The following is an 18,158-nucleotide window of genomic DNA, read 5'->3' on the forward strand; positions in this document are numbered from 1 at the left end:
TTGGCTCCTCGGACACATGGAAGCGTCGAGGTAGGAATGCCAATACCTCGCCTTACCTACGAACCAACAGATAAATCATTAGCAAGGCTACATAGCTCGCCGTTCATTCTGGCGATTGAGAGCGCACCATTACCTTCAAGCTTCATCCAGCCTAAATTTACGACTTACGAGGGGAAAACAAACCCCTACATGCACCTTAGCCACTTTCGCCAGGTCATGGCAGTATACCGGCGGAACGAGGCTTTGATGTGCATCCTATTCCCATCTAGCCTTGGCGACCTAGGTTTAACCTGGTTCGAAAGGCTACCAGAAAGTAGCATAGCCTCCTGGGCGCAATTAGCGGAGGCGTTCGTGACAAGGTTCAGAACGAACACCAAGACCCCAGTGGAGATCGATCAGCTACTCTCCATTGACATGGGCGACAAGGAAACATTGAGATCCTACAACAGCCGCTATTAGGAGACGTTCAACCAGATAGGGGACTGTCCCACCAATCTCGCCATCGCACAATACAAAAGAAGACTTCCAGTGGGAAATAGATTGAGGGATTCGATTACTATGACTCCACCCCTCACGATGGAAGCCTTGATGGACAGAGTGCACCAACATATTCGGGTGGAAGAGGATGGCGCTCGTGCTAAGGCAAAATCTAGTGCAACAGCAACACCAGATAAGAAGACTACGATAAAAGTCAACACGGTAGAACGTCCAAGCAAGAATGGATGAGGCAGGCAAGACAACGAAGAGAACCGAGATAAAAGATGGTTGAGAGTCCGCACTACCATTACCATGGTATTCAAGAAACCAATCTATCGAATTCTCAGTGAGATACGTGATGAACCTTTCGTCAAATGGCCAGTTAAGCTAGGAGAAGCACAAAAGGACTACGACGAAAGATCCAGGTGCACCTTTCATAAGGAAAAGGGCACCGCACTGAAAATTGCACGTCATTAAGGAAACACTTTGAGGAGTTAGTGGCAGCTGGGCATTTAGACAAGTACATAGAAGGAGGGACACAGCCAGCCCCCCAGAACCACGACCACCCAAACGGTATGCCGATCGAAGCACCACCTCAAGGAGTGATTAACATAATACATGGGGTATTCGAACCTGAGCGGGTATGTGAGCTCAGGGGTACGATCAAGAAGGCTGAGCACTTAAGGGAGGTATTAAGTGCGCAACCTACCATCAAAAAAGGGAGAACAGAGGCCACGAACGTCATATCTTTCTCAAACAGAGACTTGGCAATGATATATTGCCCTCACAATAACGCACTGGTCGTCACACTCCGCGTCATAGATTACGACGTCAAGCGAATTTTGATCGACCAAGAGAGCTCATGTGAGATAATGTACTATGAAACTTTCAAACAGTTGAAACTGGAAGACAAAGACTTGGCACTTGTCATATCTCCCCTGATCGGATTCAACTCAATGCCAGAGTGGCCAGTCGACAAGATTATCCTCCCAGTCAGAGCAGGAAGCATGACGAAACAAGTGGAATTCTAGGTATTGAAAGTGCCCTCCACTTACAACATAATCTTGGGAAGGACATGGCTGCATACCATGCGATCGGTAGCGTTAACCTACCATCAAGTAATGCGGTTCCCCAACGAAGCCGAGGTAATTGAAGAGGTCTATGGAGACCAAATTATGTCCAAGCAATGCTTCATCACAGTAAATGGCAGCCGAGCTGCCACGGGGTTTGTTCAGATGGTGAAAGAACCCGAGAGTAATGAATTGTTTGCGGATGTTAGCAAAACCGCTGAACAGAAGGCAGTGAAAGACTTGGTACAGGTAAGAATAGATGAAAAGAACCCGGATAAGTTCTTTTTGCTTGCCTCATTTATGTCCAGCACTGAGAGAATAGAGGTCATGGAATTCTTGACCTCTAACATCGAAGTGTTTGCCTGAACGCCGTATGACATGCCCGGCATTGACCCAAGCTTCATCTGTCACCAATTGAATATCCACCCAACTGCCAGACCAATTATATAGCGCACTCGCAGATCGGCACTCCACCATGCCGAGATAGTGGCGGAAGAAGTAGAAAACCTGCTAGAAGTAAGAGCTATCAGAGAGGTGCACTACCCCAGATGGATCTCCAACACAGTGGTAGTGCCAAAGAAGAATGGAAAATGGCGTGTCTGCGTGGACTACAAAACAGTCAACAAGGCATGCCCAAAGGACAGCTTTCCTCTACCACGAATAGACCAACTGGTAGATCTAACGGCAGGACGCAACCGTCTTAGCTTTCTTGATGCGTGCAGAGGCTACCATCAGATCACTATGTATGAGCCAGACCAAGAGGTCATAACTTTCACAACGCCAAGAGGACTGTATTGTTACAAGGTCATGCCCTTTGGCCTTAAGAACGCAGGGGCAACATTCCAACAGATGGTCACCAAGATGTTCGAACCATTGTTAGGCAAAACAATGGAAGCCTACATCGACGACATGGTGGTCAAGAGAAAGGATAAGAATGACCATCTCAGGAACCTATGCGAATGTTCCAAATCCTAAAGAAGCACAAATTACGCCTTAATGCATCTAAGTGTGCATTCGGCGTAGGATCAGGCAAATTCCTCGGCTTCCTGGTGACCAACCGAGGTATAGAAGCAGACCCTTCTCAGATCAAAGCAATTCAGGATCTAGAGAGGCCCAACTTAATAAAAGAAGTACAGTATCTCACCGGTATGGCAGCCGCACTAAACCGGTTCATAAGTCGGTCGTCAGATAGATGTCGACCATTTTTTCAAGCATTAAAGGCCAAGTTTGAGTGGGATAAAGAATACGACCGCGCCCTAGAAAGTTTAAAAGAATACATGTCCTCTCCACCACTGCTAGTGACCCCAATACCTGGAGAAGAACTATTTTTGTACCTAGCAGTTTCGCAGCACGTAATTAGCGCAGTATTGGTCCGAGCGGAAGGGATCCAACATCTGCCCCTCTTTTATGTCAGCAAGACATTGCTGGGCACGGAAACCAGGTACTTACCGTTGGAAAAATTGGCCTTAGCCTTGATGATGGCATCAAGGAAATTGTTGCATTACTTCCACGCCCACACAATAATTGTTCTCACAGCTTTTCCATTAAAAGTTTTGTTTGAGAGGGTGAACTTTTCTAGACGAGTCTTGAAGTGGGCAGTCGAGTTGGGACAGTTCGACATCAAGTTCCAACCCAGAATCGCGATAAAAGCCCAAGCCTTGGCAGACTTTGTCGTAGAATTCACCCAGGAAGTCATCATATCTGCCCAATCGACCTGACTGATACAACTGAACTAGGGTTGGAAGTTGACGCCGGAATAGCACAACCCCTGGTGCAGGATACCCAGTCAGACCTTAAGGCAGACCAGAGTAAAGTAAGGGAGAAAGAAGCAAACCATGCTACACCAAGCCAAGGCTCACCAACAAATAAAGACTTGGTACAATCAGATAGCGAGGGGCAAACAGCAAGCATGGACCTTGAAGAAAACACCAGCAACACTCTTGATCCCAAGGCATCATCTGATCCCTCCACTTGCTGGAAACTATTCGTTGGAGAGATATGGAAGCTCTTCATGGGTCCAACAGGCACGGTGCAGGACTAGGCATAGTCCTCATCTCACCAGATGGCCTAGTGGTGGAGCAAACAGTCAACCTTGGCTTCCCAGCATCAAACAACGAAGCGGAATATGAAGCGCTTCTGGCAGGCTTAAAATCAGCATCCTACATGAAGGCCACCGAGCTAATAGTTTACAGTGACTTACAGCTGGTGCTAAACCAAATTTCAAGTGACTACGAGGCAAAGGATGACAAGATGGCTAAGTACCAAGAGTTAGTCAGAAAAGAGATCAAGAAATTTGAAGTAGTGCGGATAGAGCAGATCGACAGGGAAGAAAATAGTAGAGCAGACGAACTAGCAGGCTGTGCTTCAATGGCAGATACCTTCATCCCTCATCCATTGCTGATTGACTACCTACCAAGACCAAGCATTGAAGAACCTGAAGTAAAAGAGGTATGTTGTACCGAACTAAGCCCTTCGTGGATGGATCCCATCATACTATTCCTAAGAGACGGCGTCTTACCAGAAGAAAAGAAAGAGGCCAACAAAATAAGAGCAAAGTCACAGCGCTTTTGGCTCTCCCCATCAATGGCATTGTAAAAGAAATCCTTCACAGGACCTTACCTGAAGTGTGTCCACCCCAGCAAAGTGGAAGCATTCTTGTTCGAAATTCACGAAGGCGTATGCGGAAGCCACCAAGGGGGGAGATCATTGGCTTACAGAGCAATTTCGCAGGGATATTGGTGGCCTTAAATGCAAGAAGATTCGGAGACGTATGTCAAGAAGTGCGAGAAATGTCAGAAGTTCGCACACCAAATACATCAGCCAGCCAGAGAGCTTCTACCTTTAACTAGTCCATGGCCCTTCGCAATGTGGGGCTTGGACATAGTAGGGCCACTTCCAACAGCACCTGGCAACAGGAAGTTCTTCCTTGCAGCAACAGACTACTTCACAAAGTGGGTGGAAGCAGAAGCACTAGCATCAATAAAGGAAAAAGATGTGAAGAAGTTCGTCTAGCAGAATATCATCACTCGGTTCGGCATACCCAAGGCACTGATATCAGACAACGGCACTCAGTTCTACTGCAAAATTTTTAAAGGCTTTTGTGAGGAGTACAAGATAGCATTCTACAACTCCACACCGGCATACCCCCAATCAAATGGCCAGGCAGAAGCATCAAACAAAGCTGTCTTGGATGGATTGAAGAAAAGGTTAGAGAAAGCAAAAGGAAAGTGGGCTGAGGAGCTTCCTCACGTTTTATGGGCTTACCGTACCACACCTCGATGATCAACTGGAGAAACACCATTCTCCTTAGCCTACGGCATGGAAGCAGTAATCTCACTGGAAATTGGCCTCCCCACCATCAGAAGCGAAAATTTTGACCCAGACTTAAATGGCGAAGCCATAGCATTGGAGCTCGATTTTGCAGAAGAAAGAAAAGAAAAAGCACTGGTTCACATCGCCTTATACCAACAGGAGTTATCCAGGAAATACAACAAGACCGTACATCCACGACAATTCAAGATTGCAGACTAGGTACTGCGCAAAGTAATGGAGATGGCAAGTTAGGGCTCAATTGGGAAGGACCTTACAAAGTGGTTGGATTAGTTGGTAAAAGGGCATACCACTTAGAAGATGAGGACGGAAAAGCCATTCCCAAGCCATGGAACACTGCCAATCTCAAACTATTTTATTTTTAACTTTTCTTTCAAATATTTGTAATTTTTTCTTTCTCAATAAAACAAGTAGTTTCTTTTCAGTATAGTTGTTTCCTTCTGTAAAAGATTGTTTTAGTGAGTTAGGAGCACTGTAAGCATAGTTGGTCGGAATAACCAACTTTGCACTCTCTTCAACGAAGTAAGGATCAGTGTTTAAGAAGTTGGCTGGAATAACCAACACCCCTCCTAAGCCTAGGATAAGGATCTAGGCTGCAGGACGTTTGGTCGGAATAACTAGACACTTTACTCTAGGTTGGCAGGAAAAACCAACTTAGAGGTTGGCTGGAAAAACCAACACCCCTCCTAAGCCTAGGATAAGGATCCAGGCTGCAGGACGTTTGGTCGGAATAACCAAACACTTTACTCTAGGTTGGCAGGAAAAACCAACTTAGAGGTTGGCTGGAAAAACCAACACCCCTCCTAAGCCCAGGATAAGGATCCAGGCTGCAAGATGTTTGGTCGGAACAACCAAACACTTTACTCTAGGTTGGCAGGAAAAACCAACTTAGAGGTTGGCTGGAAAAACCAACACCCCTCCTAAGCTCAGGATAAGGATCCAGGCTGCAGGACGTTTGGTCAGAATAACCAAACATTCTACTCTAGATTGGCAGAAATAACCAACTTAGAGGTTGGCTGGAATAACCAACACCTCTCCTAAGCCCAGGATAAGGATCCAGACTGCAAGACGTTTGGCAGGAATAACCAAACACTTCACTCTAGGTTGGCAGAAATAACCAACTTAGAGGTTGGCTGGAAAAACCAACACTTAGTACTCTTCAGCCGTAGTAAAGATCCAGGCTGAAGAGTGGTTGGCTGGAAAAACCAACATTTATTGTTCTTCAGCCGAGATAAGGATCTAGGCTGAAGAAGTTGGCTGAAAAAACCAACACTTAGTACTCTTCAGCCGAAGTAAGGATCTAGGCTAAAGAGTGGTTGGCTGAAAAAACCAACGCTTATTGTTCTTTAGCCGAGATAAGGATCAAGGCTAAAGAGATTGGCAGGTATGGCCAGTCAGATTGTAAAGTTATGACTAGGATAAGGTATCTCGGCCCGAGAATATTATACTTCATTCAGATTACAGTTAGAAAGTTACATGCATGGCAGTTAACTGAAATAACAGTTGGAACAAAAGAGATTTCATTGATCATACAAAGTCAAAGTACAAAAGGGAGGACTTCAGCCCGGTTACAGTCTCCCTTTCCAAAAGGCAAAAAAAAAGAAAAGTACATAGTCAAGCAAACAGGTCATCTAAGTCAGCATCTAAAACCACCCGGTCATCGCCCAGAGGTAGCTCGGTTGTGGCAACCACACTCTGGTTAAACTCGATTGGAAGCACAGCATCGGACACAGCTGGCAAAGGTGGGATGGAGACCTCTGGAGTTGGGGAGGTAGACTGGCTACCGGGCTGAGTGTTGTCTTCTAGAGCTTCATCTTCATCCTCCTCCTCCAGAAGTTGTTGCTGAATGATAGCAGCATACTCTGCCAGTGAGCTCGGTATGAAATATGGAGGAGAATTGAAGACCTCGGTCTCAGGCCCATGACCGAGCTGCACCACAGCCCCCCTCCACCCGCATTTAAAGAACATGTCCTTCGCAACTTCACATTGCTTGATGTGCAAGGCTTCGCCTTCTTTGAAACCGCGGTTCTCCTCATCCTTCAGCTTCTTCTCAACCTTTGTTATTTTGGCATTCTTTTTTCCTTCAAGCTTGGCCAGCTCGCGCAGATATTTATCTTTTATCACGGCCGCAGCCTTTTGCTTGTCTGCTTCAGCCGGGCTAACATGACTGATCAGACGACCATTCTCAGTTTGTAGCTCGGCTATCTGCTTCCTGGCCTGTTCTAGCTCGGCGGTTTTTTCGGTTACCTCTACCATTGCCTGCCTTGTTATTTTGCGAAGTTCCAATACACGCTTGTGAGCGATGTGGTTCTTCTGCATGGCCTGCAAAAAAATGGAAAGAGACTTGTAATAAAACCGAGCAGAAAGTTGTGCAAATTAGAAAGATAAGCAAAGGAGGTTACTTACCAACACCATTGACTTTATGGCTGAGCGAATGGCCTTCAGCTCGGTGAGATGGTTGTGGTGCTCCATGTCAGCTAGAAGGCAAACGCTCTTGGCCAGATTGAATGCCATTAGGTGGTCTTTTTCAACGACCATTGAATCAGTATCCCGTATAGCACGGTTCTGAAAAGTGATCTTTGGAGCCCACTTGGAAGAGCTAGCTCGGTCAGAACGCTCTGGTTGTGGGCTCGGAGGAGAGCTTGGCGGAAGGATGGTATCTTCTTCATCAACAAGGCGTGGCTCAGTTGTGGAAGTCCGAGCACGCTTGTTTGGACGAAATGATGAGGATTGATGGGATGGAAGGGCCACCACGGTCTCCTGAGTCTAGCCGGCTGATGGTACCTCGGGCTGGTTTGTTTCAGTCATGAGGGCCCTTACAGCTCGTTTCTTGGCCATTTCTTGTTCAGCAGTTAGTGGGATGAGATTGATTTGAGGCAAGGATGGATCTGGATCTGGCTCTGGCGAAGGTTCAAGAAGGAAATCAGTCACTCTGGTCTTCCTACGGCCACTATATCGGTAGGTCGGTTCGAAATTCAGTAGCTCGGCCCAGCCTCTGTTTGGATATCGGAGTGCGACATGAAGTACGTTTAAGTCTAGGTAGCCGTACTAAGACTTATGGAAGTTCAAATCTGCATGAAGGAAGGCGAATACAGTTAGTGCGGTTCAAGATCAGAAAATCGAAGTAAAAAAAATCATGGAATTGAGCCGAGGTAATCCTACCGGCTTCACCCTTGTTCCAATTTATTCTGTCGCCCGGGATCTGGGCTTGTTGGTCCTCAAAATTCCCAGATACCCAGAAGAAATCATTATCATTCACGTCTTTGTCCGAGTTATTTTTTATTATCTTTTCACGACAGCGTCTTACTCTTAAATAGTAAACCCAACCATTCTCAGCTGATCCTATGGAGTATTGGTGGAAGAGCTCGGCTAGACCAAGATCAAGGCCAGCCCGGCGGTTTAGCTCAACAATGCCATTTATTATACAGTAAGAATTGGTGGAAAGTTGGGTAGAGCAAAGGTTTGTTTGTCTAAGGAATTCACATAGAAGGGGCTGTACAGAGAATCTTAGTCCAGTCTCTATGATGGAAAAGTGTAAAGGGAACAAAGCCAGGGTTTCCCCAGGGTATGGTATCTAGTTCGGCTAGGGTGAGGTGGACATCATCAGGGATATGGTAGTCCCTTCGGAACTCGACCATAGCACCTGGGGTGTTTACCAAATATCTATATTTACCCATGAGGTTTAAAGTTATGAATAAATAAGCGGAGTATTAGCTCGGTCCTGAAAGGACGCTCAGTAGCTCAGTCGAGCGTTCAAGGGAGTGCCTGGCAGCCTAAGTCTGCAAAGTGAAAAAAGAGAGGTGCTAAGCACAGATCGCTGGACCATGCTAAAAGAGACAAAGGCAAAATAAATGAAGTCCTAGCTCGGCTACGTGGGCCACTACCCCTTCTTAGCCCGGTTTGAGCAAGGGTCCTTAGACCGGTTAAGTCTTTGGGGCAGCATTCTTAGTTCGGTCTGAACTAAGGGAGCTGGTTTAGCCCCAAGTTTTAGCCCGGTCGGTGGTTGAGACTTTCTAGCACGGTATTGCACAAACTTAGTGCGGTTCAATAGCTCGGTTAAAAGCAGCAGGGGGTCCCTAACTTATGGAAGCTATAAGTATGGTGTGAAGTTTTAGTTTGGCTGTTAGGTGTGGCTAGGTTTGCGCTTAATACAAACAATATCCTAGTTCGGTTGGGGTGTGATTTTGGATCAAATACAGGGTTTCTCAGATTATTCGTGAAATACAAGTGGTTTTTATTACGTGGTTTTTCCCAGAAAAATGGAAGCAAACATGGTATGGATTTTGAAAAACATATGAATACTAAACTATGTATTGCATAAACAGTGCGATATAAATGAAAAGGAAACAGATTCGAACCACTTACCAGCTCAAGATGGAGGAACTGAAGAAAGGAGCGATGGCAGTAAGAACGCAAGTTTTGCAGGCACTATGTTTGAGAAAAGTGAAAGCACTGAGAAGAGAGTGAGGAGAAGGTGAATAGTGCAAATGAAATGATTCAAAAACAAAGGGTTTGGTTTTTTGGAAAGAGAGAGGAATGGCAGGACTGTTCAAAAAATGCGAGGTAAGATGACGGCGTGACAGCTATACGTGGCTAATGAGAGTTTGCCACGTGTCTATGGAATAGAAATCGATCGATTCAGTTACAGCAACTGAAGGGACGTTTTGACCGGACAGATGGAGCCCGGAATGAGTTTAGCTTGGTTAGAAGGCTGAAGTTTCTAGCTCAGTTGGAAGGCTAAGGCTTTTTAGCTTGGTTGACAAGCTAAAGCTTTTAGCTCGGCTGGTGAAAGGTAATCCCTATTATGCTGCGCAGATGGAATTAAGGGGCAATTGAGAGGGTAATTTATGTGAAAATTGGGCCGAGCTAGGTGATGGGTTGTTCTATGGGTTATAGTGAGAAAGACTAAAGGGCCTGATAGTTAGCCCGGTCCTAGAGAGCCTTGCAGTTAGCCCGATCCCAGAGAATCGTGCAATTAGCTCGGTCACCACGGTCGACACGGTGGCAGTTAGCTCGGTCAAACCATCTTGAGCCGAGGTATTGTTGGCTTCTGCTTAGGACCTTGCTGTTAGATAGCTTGGTCCAAGCTCATTGTGGATAGCACGGTTTCAGACAACCCAGTTGGAATATGTCAACCGAGGTACACGCGCAGTGAAAGGAAGAATCGAGCTAGTTGGAGCTCGGTCTAGTCTGTGGCTTTAGCTTGGCTATGTTATCTCGGTCGTAACATCCAACCATGGTAAAACCATCTCACTTGGTTTAAGCAGTAAGGGGGGTGTTGAAGGATAAGCATTATCTTTCAGGAATGTGATTCTTAGGAGGACTCTACATGGAGGAGTGAGAGTCCTACTAGGATTGTGCCACACGGAACCACGGAACCTATAAAAGCTCATAACATCACCTATGGAGAGGTAACACAACTTTGATTCCCGAATACACAAAGCTTTTGTCTATTTGTCTATTTTTGCTGACTTAGGCATCGGAGAGATATCCGGCACACACCTGCCGGCTAGCTCACGTTTCTATTTTCAGGGAGTAAAGCGACGATGTACGAAGTAGCGTGGACTTGATCAACAGGATTATACGAGAAAGAATATTTTTTGCTCGTACACTAAGAGTTATCATTTTGGAAGGCACGTGGCACTAAAGAAACATATCTTGTGACTCGCAATTGAATTCATGTCTCACATGTGTAGTAAAAGTAAATGATTTGATAAAAACTTCCTAACTCGACAATATATCTGATATCAACTAATGAACTCTCCATAAATTGAACCAACATATGTTGTAAAAGAGACATATTTTGCGTTTCACATGAGATCTTTGTCCTATGTTGTATAGTTGCGATGATTTACTCTAGTTTTAATCGTGCAATATGGAGGGCCCATCTTTTCCTTTTGTTTTTTTTTGGGTAAATTACATATAAACCCCCTGAGATTTGATTAAAATATGAATTGCCCTCTATGATTTTGAAAATTACATTTCACTCCTTGAGATTTCTAATTTCATAACAAATCGCTACTTTTGGTAATAAATCATCAAGTCAATTAATAATTTAGACAATTTTATTCATGTATAGGAGAGCAATTATGAATTTTATGTTTTTTAGTTAATTCTGTTAAATAAAAAATTCTAACAATGGGGTATTTGTAATTTTTCAAACCACAGAAGGCAATCTGTAATTTAAGCAAATCTCAAGGAGTGTATTCATAATTTATCCTTTTTTTTCTTTAACTTCTTTTGATTATTAAGAATTGGATCGATAAGGCATATGATATATGAAAAAGGCATCGTGTGTCTCTCTTTTTTCTTTTTTCTTTTTAATCAGCAAAAAATATACTTTATTAAATCAGAACCAAGGATAAATCCTTAACATCTTACATCAATAAAGACAGACAATGGAAGTGCTGTAAGCATCATAGTGAAACCCACTCATCATCAACTAGGTTGACACAAGAAAGGCCACCCAATAATATGCAACACCCACCGAACTGGTTGAGAAGAACTCAACCAACAGATACACAAACTAGAGTAAAGAAAACATACAACTGAGGCAAAAACACACCACCCCCAAACATAGATAGCCACCCCTTATAGCCCCCTAATGGCTTTCAAATTAAAAATCAAATCATTGATTGAGAAATCCACCCCTTAATATGGTAATTCAATAAAAGATCAATGTGCAACTTAATGGAGTCAAAAACCTCACTCCAACTAACCATTTTACCAGCGAATTTGATTTCGTTTCTAGCCTTCCACACAAACCACATAACCGCAACTGGTAAAGCTTCCCACATACACCTAAACATTTACTTGAATTTAAAACCACTCCACTAATCCAACAGATGATTAACAGATTCCTACACAACCCATTCCAAACTCCACCAATTAACCAGATTTGACTAAATTTCCATGAGAAATGGCAGTGTAAAAGAACATGACTCACATTTTCAGCACAAGAATTACAGAAGCAACATAGGGAACTTCCATTGGAATCAAGGACACCAATACTTTGAAGAAACACTAATGTTTTTAGCTAACCTCTCCATGCCAACCAACATATGAGCTGCATTTTTGGTGGAGAGATGCCCTTCCACAATAGCCTAAGTACCACCGAACGTAGGCTATCATTGAAGGATAGCCACTCATAATCTGATTTCACTGAGTAAAGCCCTGAGGCATCCAACTTCCATACCAATTTGTCTACATCTTATTGCCTTATGCTGGTGTAGAATTGAGTAGAAGGACAAGAAAGGAAAAGTCATCAGATTCCCATGTAAAGAGGCGTCTTATAAACATAAACACCCACCCATTAGGTAAAGAGGCATCTTGTATCTCTTAATGGACTCCTATCTCATAGCGTGCTTCCATAATTAATTATTCAAGATATCTAAGTACTAAATAGTCATATTTTATCTCTCGCTTGAATTCTAACCACATATAATAGTGATGATCTTATAACCCTTGGGAACTAAAGCTTAACTACTAACTAAAGTGAGGTAACTATTAATTAGTATCCTAACTAACTAACTAAATTAGTTATAGTGTAAGCAATCTAATGTATTATTCTACGCACTAGTTATCATGTAACCGCCCTAGACTTAATAGGTTTATCATCTCCCCTCAAGTTGATGGGAGGAGAACCAACCAGAAGCTTGGATTATAGAAACTAAAACCGAGAGACAGAAAGAGGTTTTATGAGAACATCTACCACTTGATTAGAAGAGGGAACATGACAAATAAACAACTATTTGGTAGCAACCTTTTCGTGCATGAAGTGATAATTGACTTCAATGTGTTTGATTCTTACATGAAACACAGGGTTTGAAGTAAGAGATAAAGCAAACAAATTGTCACACCACAAAACTAGCACAATAGAGGATTTGATGTAAAGATTATGCAAAAGCTCCAGGCTATCTCTGCAGAAGCTTAGTGTAACAACCTCGATATGTTATTAACTAATACTGCATGATTAAGAATGCCTGATGAGTAATTAAAATGAAGTCTCGAGTTAATTGCATGTGTTATATGATATTTGTGTTTATATCTGTCTACCGTAGAAATATCTGTCTGTGCTTCTGTTCTACGAATTGAAGGCCTTATCGACCATAGAATACGAAATTGACTGAGATTACGTGTTATTTAGGATTTTTAAAAAATTATGGTAGGTTCAATTGAAATTCGATTTAGAATGAAATAATTAAAATAAAATAATCCCTAGTGATTATCCTTAACTCAAGTTAATTAAACTTCTTAATCAAGCCTATATAAGGCTTATAAGCACATGCTAAACCCATCACTTTCTACCCTCCTTGAAACTAACGTGAGAGAGAGAGAGAGAGAGAGAGAGAGTGTGTGTGTTTGTGAGAGTAGGCTAGAATTGAACTCAAGTAGGAAGAAGTGAAAAATTGCTAAGATTGGAAGGAATTTGCTAGGAGACGTGAAAAGTTACTCAAGATTATCACAAAACCTTAAAGAATTGAGAATGCTAGGTAAGAAACTTGTCTTTAAGCTTTGTATTCAAGACACTAGTGCAAGAAGCCTAGAGATTGAAGTGGTTAATCATGAGAATTGAGCTTAGATTGAGGAATTTGGGAACATTCATGCATGCATGTGCGTATCATGAAGTTTTGAAGTTGTTTTTACAAGAATTTTCACATGCATGACCTTACCTTGGCTATCTTTTAAGAATTCAACATGTTTTTGTACCAAACATCTCAATTGATCATGTTTTGGAAGGATGAAGCTCATATCATTACATGCATGTCACGTTTTCAAAGTTCAAGCTTAATTTTGTACAATTGGCAAAGCTTTTGGGCATGATTTTGCGAAATGGTTTGTAATTCATTATGTACTATGAGTTTCTTAATGTTTCCTAAGTTTTGGCTCAAAATGATGTGTTTTGATGCTTTGCAAATGGATTTTGAACTTGAATCGGCAATCTGAAAATTCCAAAATTTGCACCCCTCGCTCAAGCGATGGACTCTGCGCTCCAGTGAATAATGCGAGCTCCAGTACTTTTGCAGAGTCTGGAAGTTAGCTCAAGAGGCAGAACTTGCGCTCGAGTGACTACCCTTATTCTTGACCCTCCACTCAAGCGACCAAAGTTGCGCTCAAGCATAAAATAAGAGCTCCTAGAAGTTTTACAGACTTTTGCAGACCGTTCAAGTGTATGAAGTTGTGCTCAAGCGGAGACCCTATTTACTCAGTCTTTGACTCGAGCGACCGTTGAGTGGAAAAATCATGCAACTAGTACTTTTGCAGACTTTGCAGACCGCTCGAGCGACCGATGTTGTGCTCGAGCAGACTGCCCTATTTTTGAAAATTTAATTAAGTGTTCCAAAGCACATTTTGGCATTCTCATCACATCCTAGGCATTCCTAAGCTCTAATTAAGACATAATAATGAGGATAAAAGATAGGAACACACATCATGAAAGAGGAATAATAAATGTAATATATGTGACACGTGTGTTCAATGTGTATCCGCTATATGTTTGTGTAGGTCACGCGCCATAAGCTATCTGATCTGCTTGCTTAACATGTTCTGCTATTGGACCCATCTGAGTGAGTAATAACTTTGTAAAGCTATGTTCAATTATAAGTATTTTCTGAATGATATAAGATAATCTGTTTTTTGAAATATTATTTTCTACATGAATGAATAGTTGTCCAATGTTTTTGAAATGTATTTGTGGCATCCTTAGCTTCAGATGACATTTGTTGTCTGTTCTGTTATGTCCCGATTATGGGTCAACTGTACGTCTCATGAGCCAACCGTTATAGATCCTTCTGTATACGTCCTATTTATGGGCCAACTGTACGTCTCATGAGCTAACTGTACTGTCTCCATACACGTGAGTCAACTGTATGCCTTCATAGTTGTCCCTTTATAGGTCAACTATTTATGTTAGTGCTAATGGATATACCACGTACGATTAACTATAAATTCTGATTATGAATATAATTCTAATTCGATTTTTGATATGAACTAAATTCAGTTTCTGTGTTTTGTCAGCCAACCTTTATGCCTCCCGAGGGGGTTTTGGAAGAGTCAAGTGGTCAAGTTTTGTGAACCAATTTAAGACTTTGTTTTCTTTTATTGAAATCTAAACAAATTTCTGTTTATCTGTATATTGGGCTAAGTCTCTGTAACGCCCCAAATTTCTAGCCCAAATGATAATACAACAATCATGGCTCTTTCAAGGAAAATCGAATATAAATCTCCAAACTTACATCACATGATACAATGGTTCTTCATGCAATAATACATTAATCCAACAACAAGTAAATAAACAAATAAATACCCCCAAGGGTTTACAAGTTTCCAAGGCTAAAGCCTGATTACACAAAACGGTTATTCAAACCCATACAGAGTCACAGCAAAATGAGAGCATTGTACTCCCAACACACATACTTCTACGCCCCTAGTTTGGTGGGATCACCGCATCTTTTCTTGCACAAAAATCCCGTATGGTGAGTATAAGGCCCAGTAGAAAATTCTTAACAAAGTATATACATTTTATACAAGTCTCAAAAGATGAAATGCATATGCCATGCTATGTCCTTTTTGAAGATAAATCACATTTTCATCTTTTGAAAACAATCATGCTCAATGATATCATACAATTTCAATTGTTCAAAACTTAACAATTTATTTCAAGGGCGGTAAATACGACTCTGGTAATCCCTAGGTCAGTGCCTATAAGTACACTATACAAGTACTACCAATTTGTCATTTTTACTAGCATTAACTGGAAGGCTCGACACCTATAATCTGTCATTTTTACCAGTATTAACTAGAAGGCTCGACACCTATTCAATTTCATCTACACCACTTGTCAAGACTTACCACTGTATTTACCCCAAAACCAATCATGGAAACTTGTTTCTCAACATTCTTTTCTCAATGCAAGTTTTCAAATCAATTTTCAAAGTTTAATGTAATCAAGTGAATTGATATGCTAATAACACAAGATGAATATAAATACTTTTATTCCAATTCATCATCCAAGGAATAACAAAATTCCCTTTTCTCAAGTATCCTCAACAATTAGTCATTTCAAGACTATTTCAACGTTTTGAACAATAATTTCCAAAATGAACAACAATTCTCATATTCCTTGAAATTCATCATTTATATAAATATAAATAAGAAATTTTCCAAACATCCATCTATTTTGACACACAAAATAAATATAACAATATCATTCATGGATTTTCAATCTCTTTAAAAAAAAAATTCAAATTCTAGGTTTTCTCACCAAAACTATACAATTCAAATCTTTTGAAAGAAAACTTTCCAAAATCATATTTTCTTCAATCAACGAAGATCAAAACCCATAAAATCATTTTAAAAGAACAAAAGACAAATCCACTTTCAAAATCGCTCAACTTCTTGAATTAACAATCAATTTTCAAAACCATCGAATGATGATTTCGAAAATCGTCTAGATCTTGCAAAAATATATATATATATATAACTCTAAGAAAATCCTTACCTCAAGTTTTGAAAAAGAAATGAGATGAAACCCTCAAAATCAACGGTGTCGAAACTCGATCCTCACCACACACAACGAAGCCCTCGAGATGATAACCAACTTTGGCGATGAACTTTGGTCTAAATCCCAATGGATTTAGAGAAATCAAAGAGAGAAGATGACTTCTAGAGAGAGAAGTTCCCGATCTAGAATTCTAAAGAGTTTTAGATAAAGAGAGGACTGAAAAAGTGATCTGAAATATCAGATTCATGAATTGATATAATATGGTCCGCTCGAGCGTCAAATACACTAACCCAGTACTTTTGCAGACAGGTCAAACTTTTGAAACCAAACATTCTCCGCTCGAGCGCAGAAACGGCCGCTCGAGCAGACAAGCAACTTCGAATGCATTTTGCATTTTTGTTTCGGGGGCATTGCCCCTCGACCCCCGCAAGCTGATTGGGTAGCTCAATCCCCGACCGGCCCAGTCAAAGTGGCAAAACATGAAAGAAGGATCGAAATCGGGATCGCTACAGTCTCATTTTGGTTTTATCTATACATGTGGGTGATGTAAGACTAATGTAATTATGACGTCACATATGTGTATTTAAAGTTTTAAATTTCTATTCCATGTATGTCTACACAGCTCTATAGATATTGTATTTTGTATAGTTGCTTCCACTAATCCCTTAATTATATGTTATTCTGTACAGAGTCCTTCGGTAATCCAATGATTACTGGCTGGTTTAGATGCTAAACTTATAATGGTGGGTTTGGGTCATGATAGAGTGGTATCAGAGCATGAGTTATACCGCAAACACGAGTCCATATAAGCTATATGATGTCCTAGAAAAGAATTAGGAACATTACATCTACATGTTTAAGTATGTATGTTAATTTCTGTAAATGTGAAAACTGAATCTGAACATATGAAATTGAAAAGAATGAACTGAAACTGAATACTTCGAACACTGTGAACAAGATTATTCTTATGTTTATTATTGCCTTTTTTACTTAGGTCATTGCTTGATATTCTGCCTCAATGCTACTTCTAGCCACAGTTGGCTACTTCTTAGCAATCCAAGAAACTAAGTTAGCACCCAAGTTAATGCAAAATCCTAAAGTAGACTTCCTATTATAAGGGCTACCAGCCCAATCAGCATCAAAATACGCATGGACATCAAATGATCCAGGAGTAAAAGAGAGGCCATGTGAAAAAGTGCCTTTAACATATATGAGCAATCATTTCACTGTAGTAAAGTCAGCTTGAGTAGGGCACTGCATGTGTTGACATGCCTGATTAATAGCAAAAGCCAGATCAAGCCTAGTGATTATGAGATATTACAACCCTCCCACAATGCTTCCATAAAGAGATAGATTGGAAAAAGGAAGTGAAGATTCACAGGAAACAGAGGATTTGGCAGAAAGATGGGAAGAACGAGATTTACATTATGTAATTCCAGCTGTAGTGAGAAGAATGAAAGCATATTGAGATTGAGAAAGAAAATACCCCAACGAAGTAAAAGTAGTAGAGATACTAAGAAAATAAGAAACAGAACCTAGTTCCGTAAGAGAAAAGGTAAAATGCATCTGAGAAATAAGAGCTTGTATGTGAGAGTAAGAGGAGCCAGTAATGAGTATATCATCAACATAGACAATGAGATATGTAATAGAAGAAGAAATTATTGGAACATTTTCATAATATATGTACATATTTAATATATATATATATATTGTTTATATGAATTAATAAAGAGGTGTGTCTTTTAAATTTAAGCCATGAGGTGTAACCATTGGATTTA

This window comes from Camellia sinensis, chromosome 10 (assembly GCF_055761805.1).
Source record: "Camellia sinensis isolate YWXY chromosome 10, ASM5576180v1, whole genome shotgun sequence".
Lineage (NCBI taxonomy): Eukaryota > Viridiplantae > Streptophyta > Magnoliopsida > Ericales > Theaceae > Camellia > Camellia sinensis.